We start from the raw sequence: 13,072 nt of genomic DNA, 5'->3' as shown, positions 1-13,072 counted from the left end.
CAAAAGGTAGTCTCCTGTATTGGTACAATCCATCCGGTGTGATAAACGCTGTCAACTTCTTAGATTCTTTATGCAGCTTAACTTGGTGGTATGCTGACCTCAGATCAAGAGTAGAAAAGTACTTCGAAGCTCCAATGGTGGACACAATTTCCTGTATGTTAGGAAGTGGATGTCTGTCTGGGATCACATTTTTATTTAATTCCCTCATGTCCACACATATTCTCAGTTTTCCGGATTTTTTTCTCAAAACTACTAATGGTGAGACCCATTCACTGGCTTCTATTTTTTCAATTATCTTCTGATCTTCCAATAATTTAATTTCCTTTTTTACTTCTTCTCTCATAGAGAGTGGGATGCTGCGCAACTTCTGCACTACAGGAACATGTTTTGTCTTCATTTTAATCTCATGAACAAACCCACGTAAGCATCCAATTTCCTCCCTGAAAATTTCCTTCATTATGTCAACATTATCTGTGGTCTCTTTAACTCTTCGAATTCCTCTAGTACCACTTTCAATTGAATATACTGCTTCGTCAGATGCAGCATCTAACTTCACTTTTAATTTGCTCTGGTGAGTCCAGCTTAACAAAGGTGTTCTCCCTTTCTTTGTTATGTATATTTTTCCGTTGGCTCTCCTCTCTTTGAACTTGAGTGCTCCCCAGAACCAACCAATGACATCTATTTTAACTTCCCCATATGCCCTGGGTCTTATGTCTGGTTCATGTAGATACTCATGTCTCTTTCTGTCCCAGAGATTTTGTGGTATCAGAGTGTATTTAGCTCCTGAGTCGATCATCATGTGCATGTCGGTACCATCAACACACACTACAGCCTTGGGACTTTCCATCTCTTGCTCATTTTCTTCATCTGTTACAACAAATACACATTCTTCTCCATCTTCATCACTACACTCGTCGTTTCCTATCCAATTAGTGGAAGTGTTCTGCATTCTGCAACATCGAGCATAGTGTCCTTTACCTTTACATTTCTCACATATAATTTTCAGGGCAGGGCATTCTGGATTATCTGCCCAATGATCTATGCTATCACATCTAAAACATCTCCCTGTATTCTTCTTTCTAGGTTCATCTCCTCGTCTGCGTGGACTTTTCTTCCTCCCATCTCTATTGCTGACTCTTAGGCTAGTTTTTTTTCTTTTATCGTCATTCAAAGGCAGTCTTCCACTCCTTTCTGACTTGTATCTTTTACCAGGATTTTCTGTCACTTGAGCAATAGACTCATTATTCTTGATCGCTGTGCGTATAGTAGTCTTATCCTTGGAGATTTCATGTTTAATTTCAGTATTTTGTAGTCTGTTCTCCAACTCCTTGACACACTTTTCGGTGTGTTCCACCTCCTTGGCCACGCGTAAAACTGTGTCCAAAGTGGGGTCGTCCTCAGCCCACAACCTTTCTCTTACTTTACTGCTCCTACACTCCAACATGAATTGATCCCTTAATCTCTCATCCAGTTGTGCATTAAAATTACATGTTTTAGCCAATTTCCTCAAATTTGTAATGTATTGTTCTATACTTTCACCTTCTCCTTGAGTCCTCTTCCCAAACTTATAACGTTCTAGGATTGTGCTCAGTTTCTTTTCATAATGCTTGCCCATTTTCTTCACTGATCGTTCGTATTCATTCAGGTCGATATCTTCATTGGGAAGTAGATCTGGCAGGTCTTCAAACTTCTCCTGCCCTGCTGGGCCCAAACAATGCATCAAAAGAGATTTCCTCTTTTCAACGCTGCAGTTTTGGCCACACCCAACACCAGCGTAATGTTCAAACGATTTAATCCATCTCTTCCATGGAATTGCCGGTTCGCCAACATCTGACATAAAAACCATGGGCGGTGGCACACTACTGAAAGCCATGTTGTAAGAGATTTGTCATACAGGTGTGCTGGGAAGATTATATGTGTGGCTGTAGAAAATGGATTTGCTGCAGAATTTATTAACAAAATTAAGTAGCTGTACTACCAATATGCTGACAAAAAATATATATATGTCCAGCAAATTGTGCTTTGTTTAGCACAAAACAATTGCCATCTGCATTATTGTCTTCACAAAGTCAATACAGCTGTATTTGTAAATTCACTTGTCCTTATATGCAGTATTATACGGTAAGAACTGTCTTGAATTATAAAACTGCCTGTCCTCGTGTACTGCGTAATATGGTAAGGATTCAAATGCACTTGCCCTTATATGCAGTATTATACGGTAAGAACTGTCTTGAATTATAAAACTGCCTGTCCTCGTGTACTGCGTAATACGGTAAGGATTCAATGCAGCATGCAACACATCCGGACGACATGAACTTGAATAAACATACGCAGCACAATGAAAACAATTTGGGGCCACGCAGGCACTCACTGCGGTAACGTTCCCGTGCTCAGGATCACGGAACAGGAAACCGATGGGGCGGAGCGGCCACAGCTTTTAGTACAGCTGCAGGGCCTGCTACACACCCAATGCCCAGCTGACAACCCGAGCGGAGCGGCCACAGTTTCTGACAACTGCGCGACCTGCTACACGCTCAAAGATGTGTCACTGGAAGGCGTCGTCATCGTCAGAGGGAGAATCTGGAGGAAATGTGCAGGGCGGTGGGGCCTGAAGTTTATCCTCGTCGCCACTTGAAGTACCGGAGGAAAGACCAGGAAATATATGCGAGGTAAACAAGGATGTTTATTTATCTACTGGAACTAAAGTGTATGTGGACAGGCCCCACCGACCATGGGCAGCAACTGACAGCTGCATTTGAAACGCTCGTTCTTGTCGCGTGTCATAACATTCCATTCGTCCTTCCATCACGAGATGAGCTTGCGCAGCGCCTCGTGATGAAAGGACGAAGAGTGTATTACATTACAGACGTGTGCCCCAGGGGTCTCCTCTGTATCACTTGTTCCAGCTCACTAAGTGTGCGCTTACTCATAACAAATTGGCGACGAGGAGCCAAGGCGCTGTCCAGAGCCCGGAGGAGACCCCAGAGAAGGAGGGAGCGGCTCTACGACCGACAACTCCGGTGAGTGAAGGGAGACCATTAGTCGTCCTGGGAGGAGAGTCCCCTACTCCCCCATCACCATAGCCACAACAAAAGAAGGCCCAGAGTGCACAGCGACCCCTCAAAAAAATACAAACCATAAACAGGGGCGCATGATCACTCTATCAAAGCCACCGACAGCAGCCCAAGCACAGCCAAACACCACTGAGAGAAGCAGCTGATCGCAAGGGAGGAAGCCTTAGAAGAAAGGACTCCTCGACGTGCAACGTCCTCCACTATTGACACAGTACTGTGGCACCGGATCTCCGCAGAGCGTTGTGCCTGCCAGAGAAGGCAGAGCAAGTAAAGGCAAGGAACACTACCCACAGTAACGCAACGCCTGGTGCTTGAGAACAGTAATGCGGCCACAGCACAAGAGTGTCATCCACGCCGAGAAGTAGAAAAAATTAAAATAAAATATTTTTTTTGCATCAGTGCAACATTTTTTTCTCTCTTGAAAACAACATGCTGACAGTGATTTACTAAGGATGAACCATTCAGACAACCAACTGCTGCTGAAGACACAAAGAGAGACTGCGAACATTTACTGACCATTCAATAATAAAACTACAACCAGAACATGCAAACAGTCCTGCCCCATGTGCATTTCTGGCCTCCTCATACCTTGGGAACAATGGGTAGTCTCCTTTCAAGTGTACCTGCGTGTCTTGGCTGGAGGACAATTTAACGACGATCTGAAAGAAGCATCTCTCCTAAATTGCATTAGCGCTGAGGCCTTGAGGATTTTTTGCACCCTTCCTGAAACAGCTTACCTCGAAAGGGGGCGGGGGCAGCTTCTCAGGATCCACCAGAAAATATGAATCGGCACTGGCGAAACTAGAGAAGCAATACGGGAACTAAAGGAATGTTGTCCTGGAGAGAATCTGTGGATAGGTATATAGCAACACTTGGGGGCCTCATCGTTTCCTGCAAATTCACTGGAGCTCTAGATGAGTACATCAGAGATCAACTAGTACTACACAATGCAGACCAACAGATTCAGCAGTGACTGTGGCAGGCTAAAGATCCAACATCAGACCAGGCAATTGATCTGGCTAGAACACTCGAATTAGGAAAGAAGTGCATGAAGGTTGTACAACAAGTGGAAGTGACTTCCCTTAAAAGAAAAGAAGAATATGAGGATGACGCAACCATTGCCTTAGTGAAGAAAAATGCAGCAGCTACAATATGGCATAGAGCAAATGCCAATGACATACCCGAGAAGAGTGAACGTCCCCAGTCGAAGTGTTATAAGTGTGGGCGAAACAGGCACCTGAATATTGAAAGGGAGTGTCCAGCTGTTAATGCTGAGTGTTACAAATGTGGTATGATGGGGCATTTTGGGAGAGTGTGCAAACATCCCAGCCTAAGGGATGTCGCACCATAAGAGCAATGGAAGAAATAGGGGGGGCATCAGCCTCCTCACTATCATTGATCCTCGAGAGGACGCGATATGCATCCTATTGCTTAATGCACCTAAAAAAAGAGGACCTTGGGAAAAAGTTGGAGTAAATAAGGTACCACTTGAAGTGATGATAGACACTGGATCACCTTATACAATTGTGGATGCCCTTACGTTTCAAAACAAGTTGGGTTGTTCCATGCAATAACTGAAACACTCCAATGTGAGAGCAACTGGATATGGCCAAAGCCCCATCAACGTATTAGAATTTAAGTGGGTACACCTCAAATTTGGAGAAAGAGACACATTGCTAGTTATTCGTAGCTCAGAAAGGATCATCCGTCTTAGGTTGGGACGTGCAGGCTGTGTTGCGAAAGAGGATCCATCCAGGAGACGACAAACCGATACGGAGTGTCACAACAGAAGATCTTTCATCCAAGGAGAGTCTGGTTGAACAGTTCCCCGAAGCTTTCGATGACACCATTGGGAAGCTCCAAGGATTTAAACACTGCATGCTTCTAAGAAGAGGAACAAAACCAATAGTACACAAGGTGAGGAACATTCCTGTTGGCACCAAAGATGCACATCAGAAAGAATTGAGGAAGCTCTGCAGAGGACATCATTGAACCAATTGAGTCCTCAGATTGGCCATCTCCTTTTGTAATTGTGTGTAAGGGAGATGGTTTGATACGCATATGCATAGACCTGAGAGACCTCAATAATATCTGGATTGACAGACACCCTCTACCGAACATCAATGAACTCTTAATGACAATGAATCCTGCTAAGTATTTCACAACGTTGGATTTGTCGTCCGCTTATCACCAGGTAGTGCTGGATGAAGAGTCAAAGCATTTAATGTCTTTTGTGACTCCTTTTGGTGCGTTTAGGTACAAACGCATGCCGTTTGGTTTAGCATCAGCGGCTGCAGTTTTTCAGGAAGGCTCATGCAGCAATTATTTGGAGGTCTGGAAGGTGTCTACTTCTTTCAGGATGTCACCTTGATAGCGACACACATTGAAGAAGAACATAATACGAAGCTTTTAGGTGTCCTTCAGGTCATTGGAGAAAAGGGACTTACTCAGAAGATAGAGAAGTGTACAATTAAGGTGCAGGAAGCGACGTACCTAGGGCACGTGGAGGAATAATGCAAAAGAAGGAACTTGTGAAAACGATGACGACCATGCCTGTCCCCATCAACAAGGATCAACTCCGGTCTTTCCTTGGGTTGGCTGACTATTACTCAAAGTTTGTTTTATGCTTCACAGAGAAAACGCATCACATGAGGGCACTCATGAAGAAGTGTGTAAAATGTAAGTGGTCTGAACAGTGCCAAAAAGAGTGGGAGATAATAAAGAGTGATGTCAGCAAAGCACCATTTCTTACAATGTTCAATACTGTGGCTACCAAAATAATCACAGAAGATGCAAGTAATGTAGGTTTGGGAGGAGTACTTTAACAAATTCAAGATGGTAGAGAAGTTAAATTGCCTTTGCCTCCCAAGTGCTCAAGGAGGCAGAGTTAAACTATTCCACCATCGAAAAGGAAGCTCTAGGTGCAAAATGGGCACTAGAACATTTCAGGACACTCATTTGGGGCCTGCCAGAGATGATAAAGAGATCACAAACTTCTTATCCACATAATGAATTCTAAGAACCCACACCTAGCGTCACCGAGGATCCGCAGATGGATGTTAGAGATCATGCAATACAATGTCAGAGATGCAACGTAATACACCTGGAAAAGAGGACGTCATTGCTGATTGCTTTTCTCGGTTACCATGCGCTGAAGGAGTGGATCAGTGTGAAAGAGAAGAGACAGAAGAGAGCATTGCGAAGATTCAGTCAGGATTTGGAAAAGAGGAGTGGTTGAGAAAAGGAGCAGGCGATCCCGGACAGCAATTGTTGAGACGTGCCATATGCGAAGGATGGGAGAGTGTAGGAAATCCATGATGAGATCACAGAGCACGCAGAGTGCATATTAAGAGAAAAACACATAATTCCACCAAAGTCCATGAGGAACAAAATCCTTAATTTGGCACATGAAAGGCATCTAGGGAGGAACCTCACAAAGAGAAGAGTGAGAGAGAATTATTGGTGGCCTGGAATGAGGAGAGATGGTGAGGTCATGTCAGGGTTGTCCCGTCAGTGATAAATCAAAGAAAACAAACATAGCACACCCCTACAACCTGTTCAAGTTCCTGAGTCGGTGTGGAAAAAGCTAGCTATAGACATAGCTGGTCCATTTGAGGGATTGGAACAATGCAAGGTGTTTATAGTGATCCTCATGGATTATACATCGAAGTGGGTGGAGTGGTGCGTCATGGAAGAAAATGTGACCACTGGAAAAACTTGACCCAGAGGAAGTTAGTTACCGACAATGGAGCGCAGTTCATTTCTGAGAACATGCAAACATGTTTGAAAGATCGGGGGATCGAATATAGATGCCCAGCATTATACCAAACCATGGCGAATGGTCTCGTCGAGCGCATGAATGGTTTCACAAAAAGGATGATTCAGTTAGCAGTGGTGTATTTATTGCCATTGAAGGAGACAATTAAATGCATACAGTACGACACACCATACAGCAACCGAAATTAAACCATTTGTCATGAGGGGCAGGGTGCATTGTGGGAGGCTGAGTCCCTAGTGGTTAATGGGGAAAGATCGTCAAGAGGGTTGATATGGATGAGATCCTTAGAAAAGTGACAGAAGAGGTACAAAGAGCACTATGATCGAGTGACGGCTGCCAGTGAGGTTGTATTTAAGGAAGGAGATCTGGTGAGAGTTCGGAAGCATCGGAGAGTGGCGAAAGGGTTATCCAAATTTAGGAACGCTCCGAGGATTGAAAGAGTTGGAAGGAAAACTTTAGTGCTGGAAGATGGCCTTTTTATGACATTGTTCACACCAATGAGGGTGTGACAGATACATTTTTTCGCCCCAATGTGGAAGTGGTGGAAGATGGGGATATGGAGCAGTTTGTATGTCCTCCAGAGTGTCCTGAACGATCTTCACAGAGAAGAATTTTACCAAACACCAGAAATGACTTCATATATTATTGAACTGTATCCTTTTCTTAGAATGTTTGAAGTTGACCCAGGGGTCTCCTCTTTATCAAACACACTCGTTCCAGCTCACTAAGTGTGCGTTCATTCAAAACAGTCGGGTCTGAATGATGCCAGACCCCCAAAGTCATTTTGGGACTGCCCAAAGTTTGAAAGGATGCATGATTCTGATTGGAAGCAGATTATGCAATTAGCTCCCAATATTCCTATAATATAAGAGAATCTGCACCTTTACCATGTCAATTGCTTGGCAAGTCCCTAAGCCAATGAGAATGCAGCCAAAAACAGAAAAGGACCAAGGAAGCTTGTTGCAGCATTTGTACAGGATCACACTTTGCTGGTAAAATACTGCTGGGAACTGCAGATTCTAGCATCCCCATGGCAAGAAGCAAGTCCGCTCTCACTCTCTCTTACACGGCACGCACAGTAGGATTTCAAGCTTCTGGGAACAGAGGGCTCCTAGAGGATGCCTTGCTGCTTGACAATGCACGCGAGAACGGAACACCAGATGAACAGAATGCTGGGCAGGTAGAGCCAAAGGCCTACTATTACAAAACAGCCAAAGGACATCTTTCATCAAAGACCCCATGGACTCGGAGGAACCACCAGGCAGAGGGGAGATACACTACTAGACCACCACCGGCTCTTTCCTGTTAACAGGACCCGCAACGCCAGTTACTGGACTGCTGCACCATACCCCAGCATTAGTTCACTTTGTTTCCAGGCGAGCACCATTTACAGCTGTTCCAAAGTCACCTACATGCATGCAAAGTAGTCTTCTAGATCATCAGAACTGTGAATAGTGACTGTCTATGCCTCTGGTGAACTCAGACATTTAAACCATTTACAAAGCTATGATCGCTCATGTTGAATTTTCCCTAACCGCAAGGCTAGATGTATTGGCATCACAAAACTTGTATTGAACTCTACAGGAAGCATTCATTCTAGGTAGAGTACGCTTAGCTTTGGGACATTTCTATCACTAAAATGGTCAACCTTGATGCATCAGGACCTTCAATTGACCCTAAACTCTTCCAGTGATCCAAGCTGGTAAGGTCACATTCAAAAGACACTAAACAAACCTGCACTGACATGTGTCCTGCACAGCAAGATTAACATATATTTGAACTTGTATATTGTGGCGACATTACCTTATTAAATATACATTACCTTGTTAAATATACAATAGTAGCTTTTACACTCTGTTGCTCTCCTGAGATATTGGCATTGGTGGCTCCACCATATTTACTACTACCTCAAACTTGAAGAAGATGCACTCTAACTACCACTGTGAGAGACCTGAAGGTGTTTTCCCAGCTAGTCCCCGGGGATCTATCATCCAGGTGGCCAGGACACATCCATCGCTATTGGATCCAGTTCCTGGGGGTGGACAAGTGAGGAAGGATCACCTGGATGAGGGGTCCTCAGGGAGTGGGAGTGGGACACAGACGGCTGAGATGTGGTATCCCCTTCTTTCAACACCTTTCCCCCATCCTACCACGTAGGACATTTAAAACTACTGTCCCCCGCGCCCCTTTTTCCGATATGAACACTCTTGCACAACACACCAGAGAATGCACTAACACCATAGCCATTTACTTGATATGTCCCAATGCAAGGGTCAGACAAATTCAGGCAATTATCAGAATCACACACACCTGACGGCCCTTTCCCTTCCCCACAGTGATAAAAGGTGGCGCAAGCGAGCACAGTACGAGCGCAGCAGACGGCACAGCGAGACGGCCAACCAGGCGCAACAGTTCAAGAGAAGGAGAAAGACGGCAGGAAGCGAGAGGGTGTCGAGGAGCGAAGCGACCTTGCCCCTTTCATCCCAGGCCTGCGGAACCTTCGTGGAAGAGAGCCTAAAACCACAAACAATAGCACAAGTGTCTTTCAGCAGATGTCAACGGTACACGGAGTGTGTCGGCGCTGATAAGCGGGAGCGAGGGAAACCCCTGCTACCGTAGTACCAGCCTTGACTCCAGTTACGACGAAAGCCAAGTGGTCCATCATAGCCGGTAAGTTAAGGGGAGAGCTGATAAGAGCCAGGCTCTGGTGAATGAAAGTCGCAAAGTGGCAAGTTGAACTAAGTTCAAAGAACTGTAAAAAGTATTAAGGGGAGACCAGCTGCAGAGGCAACCTGTACCACAAGAGTGTTAACTCTGGTCGATCCCCATCCGAGTAAAACTAAAGAAACCAGAAGGACGTAGGTGAGCCACCAAAAGAGGTCAAAGTGGTCACACAGGAGGTCTAGCAAAATCCTGTACAATCGAAAGACTTTGATCTACAAACCTGAGAAAGTAAGGGAAGTGAATCCCGTGAACATTGAAAGTAAATACGAAGGTGAAGCTGGCAAAAGTAACCCCAGAAGAGGGGTGCTAACGAGAAAGTCCAAAGGTCCAGAGAAATAGTGTTCTGAGAAAGGTAAACCCAGCCAAGGGATGTCTACCTGAACGGTTTAAAAAGACAAAAAATCGTGAGCGAAGGGTCTGCGCCCGCAAGAGGGGGATCCAGGGGTGAGCCATTATCACCCTGATCACCTGAACCCGAGAAAGGGATGTTCAGAGCGAACTATTGAAAAGACTTTGTATGAGAACAATAGAAGATTTGTTGAGAGCCACAGTGAACCAGGCGGAGGGAGGCCAACAGTCGAGGGGGGTCCGAGCCCGAACAATGGAGATCCGGGGTGAAGTCGTCAACCAAAACCCATAAAGAGAAGGAACCATTATTTGATTTTGGTGAAAAATTATTGAGAAGGGTCAGCACCCGGAAGAGGGGGACCCAACGGTGAAACCATCACCCGACATGAACTACAGGAAAAGAACCCTGTTGTGTGTTTGTTTTGTTAGTAAATACATCAGGCCCTCGAAGGCAAGAGACTTCCTAGAGGAACGAGACTTGGCCATTGACGATCCTGTTTTCTCCCATTGAAACGGTTAACTCGTGCTGGGGGAAGCTCGAGTGTGTACTGTGCTCCAAGCTACCATTTTACCCCGTCCACAAAACGTGGGGAAGGGATTCCCAGGCTAATGCTTCCTGACATTTTATTTGATAACACTTCTTTCTTTCCTTGAAATCCTCCCCACACCCTTTTTGTATTAGTTGTAAGGTTTGGCAATAGGTTTCTTAGTATTGGCCCCTTTTTATTTGACAACGCCAAAAGGACTGCTTTATTTTTCATTTGATGGTAGACGCTTGCTCCCATCCTAGATTTGGGTTTAGCTTAGGCGTTTTTCCACCCTGCATTAAGAGTTTTAATAAACACGCTTGAACTGTGATCTGTGTCTGTCTTTACTGTTACCACCAGGAGTTCTTCACACCACCCCATCGCCATGGGGCCATGGGAACCTAGGAAAGCGACATTGAAGATAAACTCTGTCCGATTTTAAGGTATGTATATTTTGCACCATGTCTGAGGTCACATGCCGCAGGCATGGATCCCCATACATGCACTACAGAATGCAGCTACGGTTATGCCAAATTCGTTCTAGCTGTTCACCTAGCCGTCCGCACTGAAACCCCTGATGTGCCTCAACGCCTCTGCCATTAGTATAGAGCAACAACCTACAACAAATGTGGTCTAGCTCGTGTGAGAAACCTAGGGGTATTCCTCCATTTAAACCCAGAGAATCCTCTATTCAGGTGGCCAGGGAAGGGCCATCGCGCTTAGATCCCCAACCCCGGGGGTGGACGAGCGAGGGAGGGCGGATTATCTGGGTAGGGGAGTTCTGGGATGCCATCAGGAGAATACCAATGGGGAGATGCAGTATTTTAACCAGACAGTGGTGGTAGAGGAAGTCCCACATGAATGCCGGTCAGCCCAGTCCCAATCTCACCCTCTCTCCTTCCAATGTCGCCATCCATGACGCAAGGGCGAGGAGGGAAAGAATTCAGTATCCCAGAGATGGAAAGAAGAAAACCCAAATAGGACCAAATCAAGCCTTTAATACAAATAATGGCCCACTTCTAATACATCTAAAATATTGGAAGATTATCAGGACCCATACATCGACAACACAGATAGGAAGTAGTATGCTAGAAAAGAAACTCCTATTCTTTGACCTCAAAGCCATAAGAACCTCTTTTCTCATCAATTCACAAAGGCCTTATGACTCCCATAACCTAAATCCAGGTGGCAAGATCCTTAGATCTTGCACTATCCATCATGGCCCCAGAGCAAGGAGGGAAGGAGCCTATTAGCCAAGAGGGAAAGGGAGGAAGGTGCGAGTGACACAGGATCAGAGCATTGAGACTTATTAATTCTCTCCAACTCATAGGGAAAATCACCTAAAGCCATATACCCATAGATCATCAGCAGACCGAAGAAAGGGGCCAATGTACTCCAGTGGTGACGAACAAACCAGGAGAAATTCATATATCCCTAGGCAATATTAGATAAAGTGATCAGAACTCAACTTAAATTCTGTAATCCCTTTAAACACTCTTCCCTAACCTCGAGGGAATGTTTACAATCTCACCTCAAGTCCCCCTCCCCATTTCCAATAAATACTGCGACATGGAGGAGGCCACTAAGATCAGTAGAGCTTATCCATAGTAATAAAATGGGTAAAGTAAGGAAAACCTACTTTAGAAAAAACGATTGTCCCACTAATAGAGTCAGGCAGAGTCAGGCACTAGTAGGTAACCATTCACACTTGACTCCACTTGACTGTGTTCAGCTATAAAAGGTGTGGTCAGTCACAGAGACATAAACGCTGTGGGGATGCAGTCCGGACCAGTGGAGACCAGAAGCGAAGAGAAGCAGGAGCTGCAGGCAGGAGGAAGATGGCGCACAGAGACGATGGCCCGGTGTGTGGGCTGAAGCGTGGCCAAACAGCCGTGTCTCCAGGGAACCGGAGAAGCGATGCCTGCATTCCGCAAGCTAGATCCAGTGAAGTGCTCGTTCCCTTGGGACCAGTGCCAACCCCAAGGGTGACTGAGGGGCAGGTGGTGAGACCTTGATCTCAACCCTGCATTGCCTGGAGAAACCACCTCTCAACGCAACACTCCCCCAACGCAAGTGCAGGTCGGGGGTTAACTCTTCAGATCATCACTCTTCAGTGTGTCAGATTTAAGGAACACTGTCAGTGGTCTACAATGCACAGTTTATGTCCGGAGTCCCTAGGGATCAATATCAGAGAAACATCCGATCCACAGCCACTGGAAAATTGGACAATGTAATGTTCAGTTTGCGATCAATTGGAATTGGTCCAGCTGAGCAGCCATGTAAACTGCTTGCATGCAAGGAGTGATACAGCCTTATATAGCCAAGCACTCAAGATCAGGTTATACACAGATCTAAAAGGAAGACCTACGCAATATCCCCACATTACGAGTCACAAGAGGAACCAATATGCACTGCAGATTTACATACAGAGGGAGATATCGCATAGCTCTCTGTCCAGTTATAAATGGAATATGATGGGAGCAGCTATGCATTATTCTTATCCTCTGGGTCCAATACAAATTCACAGAGGTGCAGCAACACACAATATTTTCATTGGAGTGCTTATGAACAGACTTGTAGAGATGAACATCAATCAGTGCCCAGAGAAAAACTAACTGCAA

At 45.2% G+C, this 13,072-nt stretch overlaps 1 protein-coding gene across 1 annotated transcript in view; it reads right to left on the bottom strand.

Annotated features, from left to right (window-relative positions):
- Nucleotides 1-13,072, bottom strand: part of PLCG1 (phospholipase C gamma 1) — a 1,097,362-nt gene that overhangs the window by 492,964 nt on the left and 591,326 nt on the right. The window lies entirely within an intron of this gene.

Source organism: Ambystoma mexicanum, chromosome 3p (genome assembly GCF_040938575.1).
Source record: "Ambystoma mexicanum isolate Mex_15411 chromosome 3p, UKY_AmexF1_1, whole genome shotgun sequence".
Lineage (NCBI taxonomy): Eukaryota > Metazoa > Chordata > Amphibia > Caudata > Ambystomatidae > Ambystoma > Ambystoma mexicanum.
Note: the sequence above shows the minus strand (reverse complement) of the source record. Positions and strands in the feature narration are given on the sequence as shown.